The 21,064-nt window shown below is 33.2% G+C and overlaps 1 protein-coding gene across 1 annotated transcript in view; it reads left to right on the top strand.

The window, feature by feature from the left end:
• Galntl6 (polypeptide N-acetylgalactosaminyltransferase like 6) overlaps positions 1-21,064 on the top strand; it is a 1,042,003-nt gene that overhangs the window by 334,236 nt on the left and 686,703 nt on the right. The window lies entirely within an intron of this gene.

Here is a 21,064-nt window from a genome sequence, read left to right as displayed (position 1 = left end):
CCTTTCTAGAATAATGCTTTAAACTCATATGACTTCAGGAAAGTCAACATGTTACAATAGTTTTTTAAAATAAAATAAAATTTCTTTGTTTTTTTTTTCTTTCTGTTTTTGTTGTTTTGAGTACCAGGGATTGAATTCAGGGACACTCAGCCACTGAGTCACATCCCCAGCCCTATTTTGTATTTTATTTAGAGAGAGGGTATCACTGAGTTGCTTACTGCCTCACCTTTGCTGTGGCTGTTTTTGAACTTGTGATCCTCCTACCTCAGCATCTTGTGAACTTGTGATACTCCTGCCTTGCTGGGATTACATGTGTGCACCACCACACCTTGCTAAAATAAAATTTCTAATGTAGTAATAATTATGCTTCTTTACTAATTCATTAAATAAAAAGATCTAAATATGAATTTAATAATTACTATAATTTAAAGAATGGACAATCAAAATTTCAAAATAGCATCAATTATAATATAAAACAAAAATATTTGCAATTTCTATTGATAAAAAGTTCCAGGTTCTTCTAATTTTACTGTATTTTGTGGCACACATTTATTCTGAAGAAAATGTTAATTTTCAATTCTCTAAAAATTAAGAATTTTTTCCTAATCAAAATTGAAGACTCATAAGACAAATAAAAACAAAATTGCACGTGCACCTAATTAAGAACTCCTAGATAGATACTACATTGATGGTTTATTGGCCTTCTCTAGGTTTTATTCACCTTCATATAATACATCTTATATTATTGATAAATGGACAAATATATGCATAAAATAAGGTCAATGTCAAAAAATCAAGGATTTGCAAAATTAACATGGAAAAAATACATAATAACAGATAGGGTATAGACACATTTTCAAATGAAGTCTTTAGCTAGTGATGTGGAATATAATGATATGGACACAAAAAAATGAATTTAAATAGACTAACCTTGCGTAGGGTCACAGACTTTTTGTGCCCCGGGTGACTTAAAAGATGTCAGAGATCAAACAGCTCACAGAATCTTTAGACCAACATCTTGTCACTCCAGGTATTATGAGATGAAGGATACTGAAGCTAAGTCAAAGGACCATTCAGACAAAGGGAGAGACTGGTCCTTTGGTTCTGTCATCTCCCTCTACTTCCAGTCCCAGTGGCAAATTCAGATATACACTCCAAAGTGCTTAGGCAACATTGTCGAGAAGTCACTCTGTCCCTGTGATATTTGTTCTTTACTTGGCAGTCTTTGTTCTGGAGATTTCTTCACAGTTTTTCTTTCAAAGCTCCCAGCGATAGCATTTGCACCTCTGCCAAGTCTGCCATCCATTGATTAAAATTCTATGACAAGTGAAAACACATCTTTTGTGTTCCTTCTGCTAACATAGAACTATAGCTAATGCTTCAGGGGATATGGAGATATAGATATACAGTAAGAGAAAAAATGAATTACTTTGAACATTTAAACATCCTCCACTCTTCCCACAGGGACTCAGTAGAAGTACACTCCAGTTCTTGCTGGACAAACTCCAATTTTCTTACCTCAGCAATGATAGTTGTATTCATTCAGCTTATAAAAACTGATTAACTGAGGGGAAAAAATAAAGCAGTCCAAATGATGCCAGTACAGGGAGATATTAAGATATCATAAAGCTGTTCATAGTGGTGCATGCCTGTAATCTCAGCAGCTTGGGAGGCTGAGACAGGAGGATCAGGAGTTTAAAATCTGCCTAGATAACTTATTGAGGTTCTAAGCAACTTAGGAAGATCCTGTCTCAAAATAAAAAATAGAAAGAGCTAGAAATGTGACTCAGTGGTTAAGCACCCTGGGTTCAATCCCTAGTAATAACAACAGAAGAAAAGATATCATCAAACATAAAGAAAGGAAAACAAAATGAGGAAAAGATAAGTACAAATGCTCATCAAAAGCCCAAGGTTTGTAATGACATATTCCCTTATAATGAACATTCTCAGGTTCACTTAATGGGTGATTATATATGCAAATACTTAATTATAAATATATTTATAATTACATTAGTAATTTGCATGGCACTGTTAATACCTGTAAGATAAGTTCTTTCAGATAGTGATAGATGATCCAAAGAAAATAAAGCAGAGTATTGTTATAGCTGATGGGGGTTGGGGGCAGTATGGCTACTGTGAAGTTCAAGTGTAAGCATTTTGAATAAGTGAAACCTGAATGATGGGAAATAACCAGTCATATGAGCAGCAGAGGAAAAGAACAGTCCAGGCAGCAAAAATAGATACAGAATTCCTGAGATGGGAGCAGCTTTGTGTGGTTGTGGAACAGAATGGGAGTTGGAGCGGATAAAATGTCTGCATCACAGTGGGCGGGTAAAGCCAAATCATATAGGGTCTCTTGGTGAGGATGATTTCACTCAGCCTGCAATGAATTAATTGCAGGTAAGTAGTTTTCAGTAAAAAGTGCATGGTAAGTGTTGTGTTTCAAAAAACTTACTTTGGATCTTTATGTAGAATAGACTATAGGACAAGAGGAAATACTGGGGAACAAGGCAGGAGGGTGCTTCTAAAATTGTCAGGAGATGGAGAAGGAGCCAGAGGATGACAGTGTTCATTTTCGAGAGAAAAACAGGAAGCTGATTCCAGCAAGTGAGGAAGCTCAAGAATTCTGTTTGGAAATGTTTAATCTCAATAACAATTTGGGCAGCTTTTTCTGAGAAAGGTTAGACTTTTGCATCTCTTTCCAAAAAAAAAAAAAAAAAACTCTTGCTCAGAGCCAATATAACCCCTCTTTCTGAGAACTGCCTAAAAACTTTAAAAAGAGTTTCTGGATCAAGACTACTGGAATACCAACTGGCTCTGCCTTTAGCTGTGTGAACTTCAACATTGACTTGGATTCTGTTCCTTAATCTCTTCAACTGTAAAGGACAGTAACTGCAGATGCTCTCTAGCAGGGTTCTCAGTGTGAAGCCTCTTTTCTGGGACTGTGCACATAGTAGGTGCACCATGTGCATTAAGTTTCTTATGACTATTCCTGAGCTGCAGTGTTTAAAAACTACTTTCTTTTAAATATATATTTCATTCTCTGTTTAGAATTCCCCTATGCCACATGCTTGATGAGAGTTTTCTCCATTTCTTAAAGAGGCCAATCACAGTTCATTGAAGATAACACAGAGTGGGGAACTGAGTATCAGTGAAATGTAACTTTGTGTTTCTTTGTGGGTCCTTATTGCTGTCAATTGGGGGTCAAACTGTGAGCTTGAAAGAGCACCACACAGTACGACCCATGACCTGTATATGGAGATGTTGAGTGGTCACATGAGCCACTAATCTTATAAGATACTGTCTTTTCCTTCCCAAATTTGAGGCTATTAAAAATATGTCTTTGTATCCCTTTTTTCTTTCTTTTTATTTTTAAATTATTTTAGTAATCAAGTATCTCTCCAAACTTGATATGATAAAATTATATGGCACAACTGGAATCACTGGAATGTAAAATATAAATAGATGTTCAGCCAAAGTATTGCTGAAAGTGCTCAATCTTGAAACATAAGAAAATTGTATAAACATGAAAAGATTAGAAAAGTATCACTGAGACAGTTATATTTGAATTTCAATAGAACCAACCTGCTGTCTTCTTTGGGTACCACGGATTGAACCCAGTGGTGCTTAACCACTAAGCCACATCCCTACCCTTTTTAATTTTTTTTTTATTTAGAGACAGAGTCTCTCTCATTTGCTTTAGGGACTTGCTAAGTGACTGACACTGGCTTTGAACTCATGATCATACTACCTCTGTCTCCTGATCTTCAATGATTACAGGTGTGTGCCACTACACCTGGCTGATGGCTTCTTGCATTTGAACCATTTGGTATTTTTCTAAAGAACATTAATGAGGACAGGGATAGCTGGGTCAAATGGTGGTTCCATTCCCAGTTTTTCAAGGAATCTCCATACTGCTTTCCATATTGGCTGCACCAATTTGCAGTCCCACCAGCAGTTTATAAGTGTACCTTTTTCCCCACATCCTCACCAACACTCATTGTTGTTTGTCTTCATAATAGCTGCCATTCTGACTGGGGTGAGATGAAATCAGAGTAGTTTTGATTTGCATTTCTCTAATTGCTAGTGATGATGAACATTTTTTCAAATATCTGTTGATTGATTGTATATCCTCTTCTGAGAAGTGTCTGTTCAAGTTCTTGGCCCATTTATTGATTGGGCTATTTGGGGGGGGGTTGTTTTATTTTGTTTATTTGTTTGTTTGTTTGTTTGTTTTGGTGTTTAGCTTTTGGAGTTCTTTATATACCCTAGAAGTTAATGCTCTATCTGATGTGTGAGGGGTAAAAAATTGCTCCCAAATGTGGGCTCTCTATTCACCTCACAGATTCTTTCTTTTGCTGAGAAAAAACTTTTTAGTTTGAATCCATCCCATTTATTGATTCTTGATTTTAATTCTCTCTCCTTGGTCTATACCCAAAGGACTTAAAAACAGCATTCTACAGGGACACAGCCACATCAATGTTTATAGCAGCACAATTCACAATAGCTGAACTGTGGATCCAACCTAGATGCCCTTCAATAGATGAATGGATAAAAAAAAATGTGGCATAAATACACAATGGAATATTACTCAGAAATAAAAGAGAATAAAACCATGGCATTTGCAGGTAAATTGGAGAAGATATTGCTAAGTGAAGTTAACCAATCCCCCCAAAAACCAAATGCCAAATGTTTTCTCTGATATAAGGAAGCTGATTCACAGTTGGGTAGGGAGAGAGAGCATGGGAGGAATAGACTAACTCTAGATAGGACAGAGGGGTGGGAGGGGAAGTGAGGGAACATGGGGTTAGAAATGATGGTGGAATGTGATGGTTATCATTATCCAAAGTACATGTGTGAAGGCGTGAATTGGTGTGAATATACTTGGTATACAACCAGAGATAAATGAAAAATTGTGCTCTGTATGTGTAATATGAATTGTAATGCATTCTGATGCCATATATAAATTTTTAAAAATGAATAAAAAACGATTAATGTTAGAAAAAAAAGAACATTATTGAGAATTTTGATGACATACTGTTAGTAATTCAAGAAGCTGGGAAGTTTTGTCAATTATTTTAATTCTAAGACCACAGAACAGAAGCATACTAAAAAACAAAACAGATTTATATATGAGAACCTATATTGTTTTGGTGATTGCTTAAGTAGAAATCAAGTTTCAAAATAAGAGAGAGAAAATCACATTTTCCTGGTTTGGTCAAACTCTACCATGTTATTTAATATCCCTTTCCTCATAAAACTTTTAAGAAATAATAAACTAAATTCATTTTCATACTCTTATTGAAACATAACAAGTATGTACAAATAAGGAAAAACAAAGACCAGCTGACATTAGCCTCCAGTCTTTTAACAAATGTCCACAATTATAACTCAATTGAAACAAACCTTTGCTGTCTTTTTTATAGGCATATTAAAATAGGATCAAAATAAGGCATTATATTAGTAAAAAAAATCATTTTTTATTCACAGGCTTAATAAACAGAGGCTAACGCTTGCAATTTTAATTTACATGTCATTCAAATTTATATTTGACCTTCCACAAATCTGAATGAATTTCCATTTCTCGGTCATGCTAACAAAAATATGCTTGGTGCATTAGAATTTTAGACAGTATCAAGACAAGTAAGTAAATAAAAATAATTAAAATGAATAGTTTATCATTATCTAAATGCAAACTAGTAAAAGATGAAGAAAACCTATGCCATCTTTCCTCATTATTTACTTAACACTTATTAACTATGATAATATATCATAATAAAGAATGAGAAACGTTGGCAACAGTGCCATGAATTGAAAAGACAAGTGCATATGGATAGATTAGCATATGGATAGATTTAATCATATAAAATAGTGTCAATATTATGAAGATTCCCAAACTATTTCCAAAGAGACTTAGAGTCACTTTAAAATAAGTTTATTTTTATAATGGTTTTAGATTTACAGAAATATCACAGAGAGTACAGAATGCTCATAAGCCTCAAAGCCACTTTCTCCTATTTTTAACATACACAAGCAGGATACATTGGTTACACTGAACAGTGTCAATGCAGAGTTATGAACTGAAGTCCACACTCTATTATTTCTTTAGTTCTTAGCTAAAGTCCATTTTTGATTCCAGCATGCCTTTAAGGGTGCTACATTGCATCTAGTTATCCTGACTTGCCAGGCTCCTTTGGCTACAGTAGGTTCTCAGATATTCCTTGAATTGATGACCTTGGACCTTTGTAAAACATTCCCCGATTGAAATTTGCTTAATGTTTTCCTCATGATTAGACTGGGGTTATAGATTTGGAGAAGTAAAAACCACTGAAGTAAATTACTTTTTCATCACATTGTATCAGAGGTACATAATGTCACCAAAAGTTCCTAACATTGATGTTAACTTGATCACTTGGCTGAAATAAATTTGTCAGTTTCCTCCATGATAAAATTATCCTTGCCACCTGTCCCACTCATTGTGAATAAATCATTATGCTATCACTTAGTAATACAGAGTTGTGTTCCACCTATTTGAGAGTGGGACATGTACATAAATTATTTGCAATTTTTCTGCATGCAATATTTGCCTCTTCCCACTCTGTTTTTATTAGTATAGTCTCATAGAATATTATTAATACTTTTGTTATAATGGAATACTAACTTTTGTCTTTTGTTGTTCAAATTATTCAAGATTTGATCATTTGGGAATGCTTTTGATGGGCTCTTGTGTCCCTTTATGTCATCTCCATTTAAGGCATTTGTTGTTTTGATTTGTTTAGTTGGTTGTCATGATTTCTTTATGATTTTGAGCCATTCTTCATTTTCTAGCATTATAAGTGTCAGGCTCACCTGGTACATTTCCTAGTTTATTCCTAGAATCAATCATTTCTCTAAAGAGCCTTGGTTCCTATTACTGAACAATAATATTTTAAAATAATGATATGTGAGCTGTATATTTTCATTACTACTGAGATGTCCTTGCTCCTAAAATCTATCAGCTGACATTGCAAAAAACTATATTTTATATTAGCCATAAGACTTAGTCTGTTTTCTGTTGCTATAACAGAATACCTGAGACTGGAAATTTTATAAATAATCAAAGTTTATTTTGCCATTCTGAGAGCTGGAAATCTAACATAGTACCAACATCTACTGATAAAATTTAATGGATTTTGAGGAATACATACTGCCTTATATCCACAATTGCAGTATTATACAGAATAATATTATCAACCTGAAAATAATTACATGTACTTTATCTATTGTATTCTATAGAGGTCTGCTATGCTTATACACTCACTCATTGAAGGATATCTTCATTGCTTGCAGTTTGGGAAGATTATGAATAATGTACTATAAACATTTACATGGGGATTTTTGTACTTTGGGTGGATAGAGTTTTCGAATTAATTTGTTAAAGAACTAAGATTATACTAGCTGGATTTTATTTTAAGATTGTGTTTTGTTAATACTAAACTGCCAAACTGTCTTGCAAAGTGGATATATCATTATTCATTCCCATCTGCAGTGAATGAGAATTCCAGTCACTCTGCTTCTTCTCTAGCAAATGGTATTGTAATTTTGAGGATTCTAACTATTCCCAGAGATGTGTAGTCTAAATTTTCAATTTTCTAATGACACATGAAATCAAACATCTTTATGTATGCTTACTTCCAATTTGTGTATTTTCTTTGGTGAGGTGTCTGTTGAGATAATTCGCTCATTTTTTAGTTGAGTTGTGTGTTTCCTTATTGTTAAACATTAAGAACTTTTAAAATCATTTATCAAATGTATATTTTGCAAATAAGGGTCTATGTGAGTTTTTCTTTCTTGAGTTGTGCTTTTTAACCTAACAACCCATCACCAAACTTAAGAACACTTAAATATCTTCCCATGATTTCTTCTAGAATTTTTTTAGTTTTTTTTTTTTTTTTTTTGCTTTGCATTTAGGAGTTTGATTCATTTTGATTTAATAATTGTGAAACATACCAACAAAGATGTTGTGTCCACCAAAAACTGAAAAATAAATGTTAAAAATTCTCTCTCTCTCTCTCTCCTCTCTCACTCTCTCTTTAAAAAAATAAATAAATAATTGTGAAAGATGTAAGTTTTTTTGCTTAGATGTCCATATTGTTCCATATTGCTGTATTTAGGTGTATGTTTGTTGTAAAGACTATTCTTTCTCCATGACTGACTTTTGCTTCACTGGCAAAGATTAGTGGACTATATACATATTTTTCCTAGACTCTATATTCTCTTCCATTGATCTACATATCTAATGACAACACCATGTGTTCTGATTACTATAGCATTTTAAGTTTTTAAATCAGGTACTATGAGTCCTTCAAACTTGTTCTCTTTTTTTCTCCCAGTATTGCCAATTTTAGGTCTATACTCTTCCCACATAAACTTTAGAATAGTTTCCAAATAAAACTTAGAAGCAGTATTGTTCAGGTTAACCCTATTCTTAATAATTTTATGCCTTCTTAATATTACTATATCAGTTAATGATTAAGGACTGTTGAAATTTTCAACTGCAATTACAGATCTGTCCATATCTTGCAATTATATCAGTTTTTGTATCATGTATCTTGATGTTCTGTTATTAGATACATATTAAAAACTTTGTGACATTTTGGGGAATTACCACTTTATCATTTTGTATGTCAATTTTTATTCCCATTATGCTTCTTCCTCAGAAGACTAATTTTTCTGAAATTAATTTAAATGCCTCAGTTTCCCCCCACTCCTATACTAGAGATTGAACTCGGGGGCACTCGACCACTAAGCCACATTCTCAGTCCATTTTGTATTTTATTTAGAGATGGGATCTCAAGGACTTGCTTAGCACCTCACTTTTGCTGAGCCTGGCTTTGAACTCACAATACTTCTGTCTCAGTCTTCTGAGTCCATGGGATTACAGGCATGCACCACTGCACCCAGCCTCAGCTTTCTTTTGATTAAAGTTATCATGGAATATCTATCTCCATCTCTTTGCTCCCATCATACCAAGTTATTATATTTGAAGAATGTTTGGAGATAAATATGTTTTGATTGTTTTAGTTCAGTCTGCAAATCTTTGTCATTTAACTGAAGAGTGTAGGACTTTCGTATTTAAAGTGTTAGTGATATATTTAACATGTTTATACCTCTGTTTTCTCTTTCTCAGTAGTTTTTAATTTCTTTAGTTCCTTTTTTCTGTCTTCTACAGTTTAATTAATAATCTTACATGATTTAACCTATCTTTCTTAGATGTCAAATATACTTTTTACAGTTTTGTGAGTTATTCAAGAGTTTGCTTTATATTTTTAACAAATCTAAGTCCACCTTCAAAAAACAATATATTGCTTTGCACACACTGCTTAGTACTTGTAACAAACAATACCCAATTGTTTCTTCCCATTCTTGTGACAGTACTATCATTTATTTCACTTACCCATATGCTATATTTTCATATGTAGATTGTTGGCTAGCATTACTTTAAACAAACCCTAATTGCTTAGATTAAAAATATGCAATATAAAATATTTCATTTTACCCTCTTGCTCTGATGCTCTTTCTTTGAGTAAATCTATAACATTTTCCTTCTCCCTGAAGACCTCTTTTAAAATTTCTTGATGAAAAGGTCTGGTGGTGATTAATTCTTTTAGTATTTTTTTCTGTGAATGTTTTTATTCTTCTAAAAAATAATTTTACCTGATATAGAACTCCATATCACTGGGTTTTTTCTTTTGACATGCTTAGGGTTTCATTCCTTATTAGTCTTGCTTGCACAATTTCTGACAAGTCCTCTTAAAGTCTTACCCCTGTTTCATTTATTGATTTATTGTTATCAAACAATATTTATTTATAGTTACCAAAGCTCTTCATACCAATGGCTTCTTTCCAGGTTTTCTATTAATTTTTGACTTTCTGAAGTTTGAATATGATATGATTAAAGTAGATTTTTTTTTGTATTTATCCTGCTTAATATTGTCACTGCTTCTTGGATCATTGATTTAGTGTCTGTCATTAATTTTGAAACATTCATAGTGATCTTTCATTCAAACATTTCTCCTTGCATGGTTCTTGAATTTTCTCTTTTTTTCCCATTATTTTCTCTCTTTGGATTTTTAGCTTGGAAACTTCCTGCTGACATATCTTCAAGCCCACTGATTCTTTCCTTAGCCATATCCACTCAACTGATGAAGCCTTAAGAACCATTCTTTATGTCTGTCAGACTTTTTCTCCTTTTGATTTTTCCTTAAGCTTTTCACCTATTTACATACATCATGTTTCTCTGGCACATTGACTACGTTTTTTTCCACTAGCAAATTAGTGTTAATTATATTATAAGTTCACTGTTCAATAACTCTACAATTTTATTCTATCTGAATATGATTTTGATATTTCCTTTTTTTCTTATAGACTGTTGATTCTAGTTTTTTTTTCTTTTCATCCTATCTTGAATATAATGTCTTGTTCAAAGCCAACTATAATGTATCAGATAATAGGAGTCGATAAAAGTAGACCTCTAGCACAAGTGTTTATGTAAATGTGAGAAAACTGGGTTATGTTTTATATTTGCTATTACTTCAGGTGCCAAAAACTTCAAATTCTTCCAGTACCTCTGTTTTACTCTCCCCTCTACATGTGGGCTTTCCTAAGGATTCTTTTTTTTAATATAAAGCTTGTGTCTTTCAGCTCTTTGAGGTATAACTCAATGTTATATACTTGAGCCCTATTGGTGTGATGGTAAGGTATGAGGGATCACAAGTGTCCTATAATTTTAAGATTAAATTCCACTTGTTTGAGAACTTTGTCCCTGGAGGATGACCTTCATAGATGTTTCTTATCATCCCCTCTGCCTCTAGTCTGGCTCTCTTAGATGAAAAAAGAAAGACAAGAGTAGACTATAACTCTCAGGAAATGCCCTTCCCAAGTTAGAGCAGGCTTTGATAAAGTTTTATCCCCTTGAGAGTTATGTCTTTGTTAAGGAGTCCTCTCTACATGCTTCAGAAAAATTACTTTTCCTTTCCCTCTGCCAGAGACACCAGGGGATTTGTTTTGATTTTTATCATGATGACCTCATGTGGTTACCACAAGTAAAACCCAGGAAAGAATGAGTGCTCCCTAAGACTGCAGCTGTGAGAGCCTTGGATTTATGCTGGTCCCATCTCAGCCTCCATCAGTTCATCAGAATTATCATGTAGTGGTTGAGGGGAGGGAAGACTAGAAGTTCACTGTGTTAGGTAGAGGGGAATGAAGGGAAGGGAGGGGGAATGAGAATAGGAATGATAGTAGAATGAATCAGACATAACTTTCCTATGTTTATAAATGAATAAGTGACCAGTGAAACTTCACATCATGTACCACCACAAGAATCGGATCCTAATTAGAATAAGTCATATTCCATGTATATATAATATGTCAAAACACACTCCGTTGTCATGTACACCTGAAAAGAACAAAAATATTTATCATGTGGTGTTCTTACCCTTGAATGGGTCCTGCTGCTTCTGCCCTAAGAGAAGAGATCTTTGTTGTTACTCTCTGAATCTTCATATTTCTCCATATTTCTGTATGGTGGTTTTCTCTGCCACCTCAATTCTCTAATGGATGTAAGGAAAGTTATGAATGTTTAGTCTGTTTAACTGTATTCTTGTTGTAAAAATGAGAGTGACAAATTTCAAGCTTTTAATAGGCTGAAGCTAAATCCAGAAATCCCTTATGATCACTTTCAACAATTTATTTCTTGAGTATTTACATTAAATAATTTTTAAAAGTCTGAATGTTCATGGAAAGATTAGAATGTTCAGAATTTTGAATGATGTGATTTCTTTTCCTATATACATAGGGTCACTAAGTTTTACCAACTAATATATGTAATGTTATAGTATTTAGCAAAATAATAGCATAGAATTCTGTGATTTTTATATTATGTTAAAATTGAAAATAACAAATTCTCAGTTTAATATATGCATGGTGGGTATTTGTGCACATTTAAATTAAACTATGTCATTTAAAAATTATAACTTATTAAATTAAAATAAAGAATTAAGAACAAATAACAACAAATAACAAATAACAATGGTTATTTGAATGGTTCACAAGGAAATCACATTTTTATGTTGCAATTACATGAAATAACTTTTCCGTTCGCATTTTATAAATTAAGAAAGTGAGACATTGAGCTGGGAGCACAGACCTATAATCCTAGCAATTTAGGAGTCTGAGGCAGGACAATCACAAACCCTGTGTCAAAATTAAAAAAAATAAAATAAAGCTCAATGGTAGAGCACCACTGGGTTCAATTCCCAGTACTAAAGAGAAAAAAAACTAAACACAAGAATTTGTGCTTTTAATCACTAATTATTTTACCTCCCAAAATAATCTGAACTATCTGTCCACTTCAGATATCCGGAATGCTAGAATAATTTACATCCAAAGTCAAATTCATAAATTCATTAGATCATTTTCCATTGGAAAACATATCTCAGAATAAATAAGTACATCTTAGCCATCTGTACTAAAAGCATATAGGCAAAAGAGTAATCCTTCTGTAAGTTAAATAATTTGTTTTGTTTTTTTTCTTCTTGTCATCTCTGTTACTCATTATAGATGTTTTTCAGTTTATTATGGGGTTATGTCCCAAAAATCCATCAGAATTACAAATACCATTAATTCAGAAATATATTTCATATATCTAATCTATCAGACATCATTGTTTAGTTTAGCCTATCTAAATGTGTTCAGAATATTGGCATTAGCTTACAATTGAGCAAAATTTAAAATAAATCCTATTTAAAATTAAAGTATTGAATATCTCATGTAATTTATTTAATACCATGCTGAATGTGAAAAAAATTGGTTGCACAGGTACATTTTTATACAATGGTAATCTAAAAATTGTTAAGTTGAGCCATTGTAAATCAAGTATTGTCTATTAATAAGACATATCTTGTTCACAGACACTTTTCAAAATGTCAAAGGCAATAAAATAGACTAAATTGCATTATTCTCTTGTTGGCCCCATTTACATAGAAATAGTAAATATTGTGCAATTCTTTATTGGTTTTGTTTCATGACCAAATGCAAATAAATCTTTTTCAACATTTAATAATATGCATTCAATCTCATATCCATGTTCTATAAATTGGCATGTTTTGAATTTCATTCTAATTTCAAAAAACCTTTTTGATTGCAAGGTATAATTTTAATAATCGAAATTGCTTTCCCGTAAGTAAATTATTTTCAGAGTACAGACTAGATACCAGGAAAACACAATGATCTATTGTCTTTTATGTCTACAATTTGTTGAACAAGAAACTCTAAATTAAGAGCTTAGAAAACATCTTTGCTGGTATTTGAAATAATTAGTTGTGAAAGTCACGGTCCAAGACCCTTTTAAGATTTAGATTTTAAGTGATTTTTCTTCTACTTGTCATGTCTTGACATTTTATCATTTGGTATTTAAGGAAGTAGAGATTATTGCCCTCCTTGGAACACTGTAGACAAATTGTATTTATGCTAGAGAGCCAATAATATTAAAAATAACCTGATTTTTATAGTCAATGCAGTAGCTCTTCTGCCTGAAAGAAGGTTTGCCCACCTGCATAAGAATTTGCTCTGTGTTTAAGTAAAATACTTTGTGTAAGTACTTTTTCAGAATGCTATTTTCAAGTGAGAAATTATCCTTGCTCATTTGACCAGTAAAACCAATGATCTATTAGGTACTTTTTATTCAACGTCTTAAGCACCTTCAATTTATTGTGCCTTCAATTTAATAAATCTGTGTTTCCTCTGACCCCTTCACAACATTTGAACATGGTATGGAAGAATTAACGGAAGATAATATTGTACAGTTTACTTCCTTTTTTTCTTTTTAATATCAAACTTCTAGAATGTAAGTTCCTCAAGGGCATGAATCGTTTTCTGCTTTAGCCATCAGTAAATTCCTAGTATCCAGAAAATGCTAGGCTCATAGTAGGTGCTTAATTAATATTGGATGAATGAATAAGCATCACCTTCCACTAGTAGGCCACATCCCTGAGGGCTACAATTTTGTGTGAGTCTCAATTATATCTCTAGTGCTAGAGCAGGCATGTTAACTGAGAAGCCAAATGGTGGCCTGAATAAAATGACACCTGTTTAAGTTATTTTGTCACTATATTTATAAAAGCACCTGGGTGACATACACATTGAAGAAAGAATCAGCCTTCTCTTTTGGTTTGAGATTACCCCCCTTTATCATGACAAAGGATCATTGCTTTCTCCCTCTGATCCTCATTTCATCTTTCTGTGTGTGTGTTTCCCTTTGACATGGCACAGTGAGCTCAGGTTCATAAGAAAATAGAATCACAGTTTAAGATCATATTGATTCTGGAGAACAACTGAGGATCCTGTTTTTTTTCCTTGAAGAGTTGATAGGGTGGAATTCTAGAAACACCGTACGATGTGCTTCTGAAGAAAATTCAGGGGGTCATGAAACTCTGGCTTAATACCCCCAGAAAACCGCAAGTGTGTGGATGCACCAGGAAGAGGGGGACAGGTGATTCCTGCAGGTTAATATGACATGCTTTTTTTGAAAAGATCTTTCTTTGCTTTTACATTTTCACAGTGATGCTGTGCATTTCCATACTAATTTTTCTTTCTTTCTTTTTTTTCTTTTGTTTTTTTCTTCTATATCTTCTCCCTTAGGAATCACAAAGGGAATACTCTGAAATGGGCCAAAGTCTCAGAAAAGCTGTCATATTCGCAAGACACTGATCTCCTCAATATTTTTTTCAAGGTATGCTGCTGCATAACAATCAGGGACGAGAAGGGTTTTCCTGCTGAGTTAACAGCTCTTTGTTGTGATGAAGTAAAGAAAAAATTATAGTAATTTTGAGGGTCAGTAACACAACTATGCCACATCATATGCTCAGATGGAAATCGAGTAAGTCAGCTACATTAGGACTGCTGCTGGGTTCTTAACCCTACTGAACACCAGGAGGATTTTACCAGCCACTTTCTGTTTCCTTTAAATAACAGAAGTACTCTTAATAATGTCCTTTATTCCTGTGAGAATAGTTTGCTACTGATCTCTCTGGTTACTTACTAACAGAAGCTTCTGCTAACTGACAATTCTGGTTATGCTAATGAAACTTAAGAAGTGATGATTTAGAATAAAAAGTGTATCAACACATATTTTTTTTTTTCTTTTTCAGCTACCTGCCGAACAGAAATGCATCTTTGGAAATTCTTCAAAAGCATCCCAAGAAAACATAAAATGAGGGTTATCTGACATTTGTCTATATACAAATGAAATGTTTAATCTTTCACTAACATTGGAAGGAAAAATCTTATTTAAAAAAGTTTCAGGGCAACTGGAACAGGAGGCAAGAGATGTCAGAACTTCCAAATTGTGTCTTCCTTGTATGACCTGAATATGATCTTTTAAAATAAAATGTTGGTATTCTTAAAACAACCTGAGTGTGCTAGAAGCCTTTTCTTGCAAACAAACCTCATAGATCAGTGTATATAATAAAAGCAAACATTACTATATTATAAAATTTCATAAAATTTCACTTGTGTGGTCAGTATAATAGCAATCATCAATAAAAATGATGGGATATCAAGCCACTCAATTATTTTGCTTTTTTAATCTTCAAAATAAAACCAGAGCACTGTTCATTTACCATTTCCTGAGATTCTCTCACTCTTCTGATATTTTACTGCTTGAAATTAATCACCAGTGTGTGCCTCAGTGTTTGTCTTCAGTTATAATGATCTACACAGTCACCTTACATGAAAAATCACTCTGTGCTCTCAGGAGTTTAGATACTAATACAAAAAGGATAAATTTACAAGATCAAGGTCTTGATAAGCTAGGTCAAGTTTACACCAGAGAAAAGATAACATCAACCATTCTGAGGCAAGCTGAGTTAAGGCTCACCATTAAGATTATGGCCTAAGTCTGGCCAGAGGTTTCAGATGGTGACTGTAGGATTAATATGTCCCAAAGACATAGTCCACCAACATGTTTTATAAAAAATTAACATTTTATAATCAAGATTTTTTTAACATAATGACCCAGATTTCTAGAATCCACTTAAAAATTATAAGATCCAAAAATGGGAGCTGCCTTTCTCAGCGCATCCCCCTGCCTGCTTCTCCTGTCTGAGTTCTATCCTGTTGCAGATACTATGTTTACAATACAAGACGGTAGATCTCAGCAATGCCTATCAGGTCAAAACCTTATTTTGTCAGTGCAATGAATTATATTAACAATGACATAACCTGAGCATGTATACAGAATTTAAGAAACAAAATTGTTCTATCCTCTAAAAAATTATTTAAGTCTGGTACGAATTGATCAATATGTTTTGTGGCCATACAAAAGGGTAGAACCTTCTCTGATGGTTATTCTCCATGCACTGCATGCTCTGCAGTTGGTTTCAAACTGAGGAAGGAAAAGGATATTAGAGCATTATATTTTATTCCATTTCTTTTCAGTCTTAGACCCCTTTGAGGCTCCCTATTGCTGAGTGCATGGTGTCCAAAATCCTGTGTGTGAATATTTATTTTCTTTTCTGTTTTTATCACCTTATTTTCAAAGATTTTTCTAAATGGCTTTATATATTGAGCTTGAATAATGAGAAAATCATAAAAATGTCCATGTTTGGTTTTATTAACTCATGAGATTTAAGTATACTTGGTTCAAATTCTAAATTGCCACTGTTTAGTTATATGATCTTGAAGACCTTATTAATAAGTGAACTTAATCTCCATGAACTCTGGTTCAGCACCCAGTTCTTACAAGGATATAATTATATAAGAATAAATGTTGGTCATCCACTTTTTCTTGCTAATGCTATCCATTATATTCCCTTTTCATTAGTGTTCTATATGTATTGAACCAGATGGGTTCAATATATAAGAAATTTAATCATATTCAATGTAAGAACCCATACCCATCACTAAATTCCCTAAACATCTACTGTAATACATAACTTATGATTTACTTAGTGTATATAAGCTTTATCTCTGCAACTATGTTAAAAATTTGCAAGGGCAAGGGAAATAGCTAAAATATCTATAAAAATCAGAAAAAGGTGAAAACAATTGGTATTTGTATATCACTTTAAGACAAGCTGATTTTTTTCACATATTTTCTGTCATTTCCAACTCAAAAAAAATCATGATAGGAAAGGTAGGTATCATTTCTACTAATATTGTTTAATATGAGTTTTCTGAGGCACCTAGAGAAAATGTACTTTTACTGCCTATAGTTCAAAACCCTAATTTGTATCTTCTTTCCCTGGATCCAGAATCCTTCCACTATTTTATATTATTTTCCAACAAACAAATAGGGTAGTAAGCATATGGTTTGTTGCAAGAATTGTAAAATGTCCATTAGTTGTTTGATTTACAGAACCTGGGATAGATTTTTAGAATACACATAATCTTTTCTTCAAAGAGACACACAAATATGTCTTTTCAATGACATCCCTGTCTACAGTATGAGAAATAAAATTTGTACTAATGTAAGAGGCGAGGAGCAAGCTCTTTTTATTCTCTATTTTATTTCCAGACTACTTCAGGGAAGTGTTTTAATATTACTTTAAAAGTTAATTAATACTCGTAAGATAACGCCAGAGTTCATCAGTCCCTATATTAATACCTCCTCTTTTTCCATTTATGTGTGTCACATCACTGACCCCAAAGGTTTGAATGTGTCACCTCAGGCAAATACAAGACCTATGGGAAATAGGTTACCTTTGGAAACTTTTTCTCTTGACCCATTCAAAATTATATTATTTTTTGATAGGCTCTGGGATGCAGCTCTAACTATTACATGTGGTTTCTACTTAGTGGATTCTGTCTCTCCTATCCCTGATATTTTTTCAAGTTAATTATTTATAGTGACATGACAATGAATAAAAAGTTCACAAGGTGAAAAACTGAAAGACTGTTCACAAATAAATGGCCAACCTAACGGTGGGTATGAAATATATGCCTCATGAAGGTACAATACTCTTTGTATTTATTTTTCAAGGTCATAGATAATGGATCTGTACTACTGTAATCATACCAAGGACACATGATATGATAACCCAGGAGAGAAGCAAATGGGTCTGGGCATTGGAGATTGCTCATGTGAAAGGAAAGGTCAGAATACTAATGGATAATTTACTGGATGGTTAAGCTTTCAGAATCAAGGTAGTTCTATACAAATGTATGGGGATTGATTTAGGTTTATTCATCCACCTTTCTGGCAGGTGGGAAGGATACAAGTGCACCAAATCTCTGTTGGTCATCAGCCCTGGATGTGAAAAAGATTCTTGAGTAGATTGTGGCAATGCTCTCCTAAGGAGATTTATTTATTGCTTTAATGTGATCATTGTCACTTTCCTAGTCATATGGGCTAGAAGCTTTCAAAGTCTAGTGGGCCTCAGAATCATCTGGAGAACTGTTACAACACAGAATTTTTTTTTTTTTTCACCAATAGCTCTCTCTCCTTGTCAAAGTTTCCAACTTAATAGATAAGAGTTGGGGCCAGAGAATTATATTTCTAACAACTTTCCAGGAGCTGGTTTGTGAGAAGCATTGGTATAGACAGAAGAGGTATTAGTGTAGCAAATCCTCACATAGGTTTTTATTAAGGTGCAGGGTCTGCTTTAACCTGATTCCAGCTCCTTGCTGGAATTTTAACAATGGTTAAGAGTGCTAAGCATTTTTATTTAAGATCTATTTTTATGAAAGGCAATATTTGAAAATAAATTTTAGAATGAAATCATGCTGCAACCCCTTTAATGTTGACTAGCAACCCCCTTGAGCTCTTCCCCTGTTTGCAACATCTGATCCCAGGGAGACTATATCTTTAATCTTTATTCCATTCTGTGCCTCCTAGTTGCAGTACAAATCCATTATAATAAAAAATAATAAAAAAATAGCTAACTAGTAACTAGCTTAGTCTATCCTTTCCCTTAACCTCTTCAACATTCTTTTAGTAATAGCACAGATTTTAGTTTAATTAGTGTCCATGCTAGATTATTTATATCTGACTCAGTGTATTGTAATTACCCTTTTTGTCTTTTAGTCTCAACAATTGAACTTTTCATTTGCTTATTTTTTATATATTTATCATTAATTCATTTTTAACCTCTTCAGAACTTAACTTTGTTTTCAATATATTCTTTTGAAAAAATAGGAAAGAATAACTTTGACTATCTGCTCCGTTTTTGTTTTTCTTTTTGTGGGTGGTGGATTTTAGTTGTTGTTGTTATTTATTTTCTCAGAGATTTCCTTTCTAGAACCACTTTCCATCCCCCTTGCACAATCAGAACTGGAGGCTTCCAAGTTTGCTGCCTTCATTCCATCTCTCTCTCTCTCTCTCTCTCTCTCTCTTCCTCTCTCCCTCTCTCCCTCTCTCCCTCTCTCCCTCTCTCCCTCTCTCCCTCTCTCCCTCTCTCCCTCTCTCCCTCCCTCCCTCTCTCCCTCTCTCTTTATTTTTTGTTTTTCTATTTCTTAGTAAGGTTCATTTGACCTTCATTTTCCAAATTCCTCATAATAATTTTTCCTTGCTATAACATTTTTTTTTCACTTCTCAAGACTCTTTCCTATATACTTAATGTTTCTTTCTTTTTAAATTCTTATTCCAAAGAAGAAAATTTCTTAAATTTCTTAAAGCATATTAAATTTTATTTGTCTTGAAGGTTCTCTGTGATTTAAATTGTTTCTGTATCCTTCAAATTTGTTATGCATTTTGTTTACTTATAGCCTTGAAACTTTATATTGAAAGATCTCTCAAATGCCTGGGAATTCTAGGCTGCCATTCATACTTATGAATAAAGTAATGAAATACTGACATCAAGTTCTACTATAGAGAAGGACTTGCTAACATATAGTTCCCAGTTGTATACTGGGATCCAGTACCAGTTCTCTTTCTTCTGTTTCTAAATCTCCAGATTATAATTGCTGTCTGTTTTTCTGAGGGAAACTATAGCAGGCAGCTTTCTTGGAACTCCAGCAAGGGAAGATAGGTTTGTTAATAATGTTCGGGATACAAACTGCCACAGGACCCTTTGCGGTACAGCTTTGGCATCCTTATGCTAAACCTATTAAACAAAAGAAAACAGAGTATACCCAGTAACCAGATGGAGCTTGGAGCTTGGAAATACAAGATTATTTCCATTTTTCATATTAAAAGTCATTCATCTGAAAGCCATGTCTGTAAATTGGTATTATCCACGTCAGAATAGGATATTTTTATTAGTACTTAGTATTTATCACTATAAGTGCATAGCTGAGATAAAACATAAGTGACATATCTTAAATTTATTTGATTATTTATAACTTTCCTAAAATTTATTTTATTATTTATAAACTTGCTGATTTTGGCATAAAGTCCAATTATATGATTGACATTAATTAGAAAAATCGTTTTTTTAATCTTTGCTCTATATTCCCCAAATTATATTTTTATAAACTTCCTTCCCCTTTTACTACATTTAAAAAATGTTTTAATTGTAGATGGACAGAATGCATTTATTTTATTTGTTAATTTTTACGTGGTGGTGAGGACTGAACCCAGTGCCTCATGCATACTAGGCAACATATTTTATCTTTTTATAACTTTCTTTTCATTTTCCTTTTAAAATGTATCCTCATTAGTCTCAATGCTTTATATAAATTCAACATCACCCTTATAAATTTGTTCCTTCATTTGTTTTCTAAACTTGTCACCATAAAGAGCAACAAAATCATTGAACATGTTAAATGCAATGGCCTGATTTGGAAAATCATTTCTCTGATTTTAACTACCTTGTTTTTTAAAAAAAAACATTATGCCTTATTGTCCTCCTCTCAAAACAAGTGGATCTTTTGTAAGCTATAAAGATGGACTAAAGTTAAATAGCTTTCATAAGCATAATGGCTGCATTCTTCTAAATCAAAGAAATGAGACATTTTATTTGCTTGAGAAAGGCTCTTAGAATAAAATTGCCTTACTGAACTTATTCATCTTTTGACTGAATAGACTTTTTTCTACTTTTCATATTTTTCTTCTCTCTGTAGATGGGTTACTTATAGTCCCCAAATA

Source organism: Urocitellus parryii, chromosome 14, assembly GCF_045843805.1.
Source record: "Urocitellus parryii isolate mUroPar1 chromosome 14, mUroPar1.hap1, whole genome shotgun sequence".
Taxonomy (NCBI): Eukaryota; Metazoa; Chordata; class Mammalia; order Rodentia; family Sciuridae; genus Urocitellus; species Urocitellus parryii.
The sequence above is the reverse complement of the archived record's forward strand: the minus strand, read 5'-3'. Positions and strand labels throughout refer to the sequence as shown.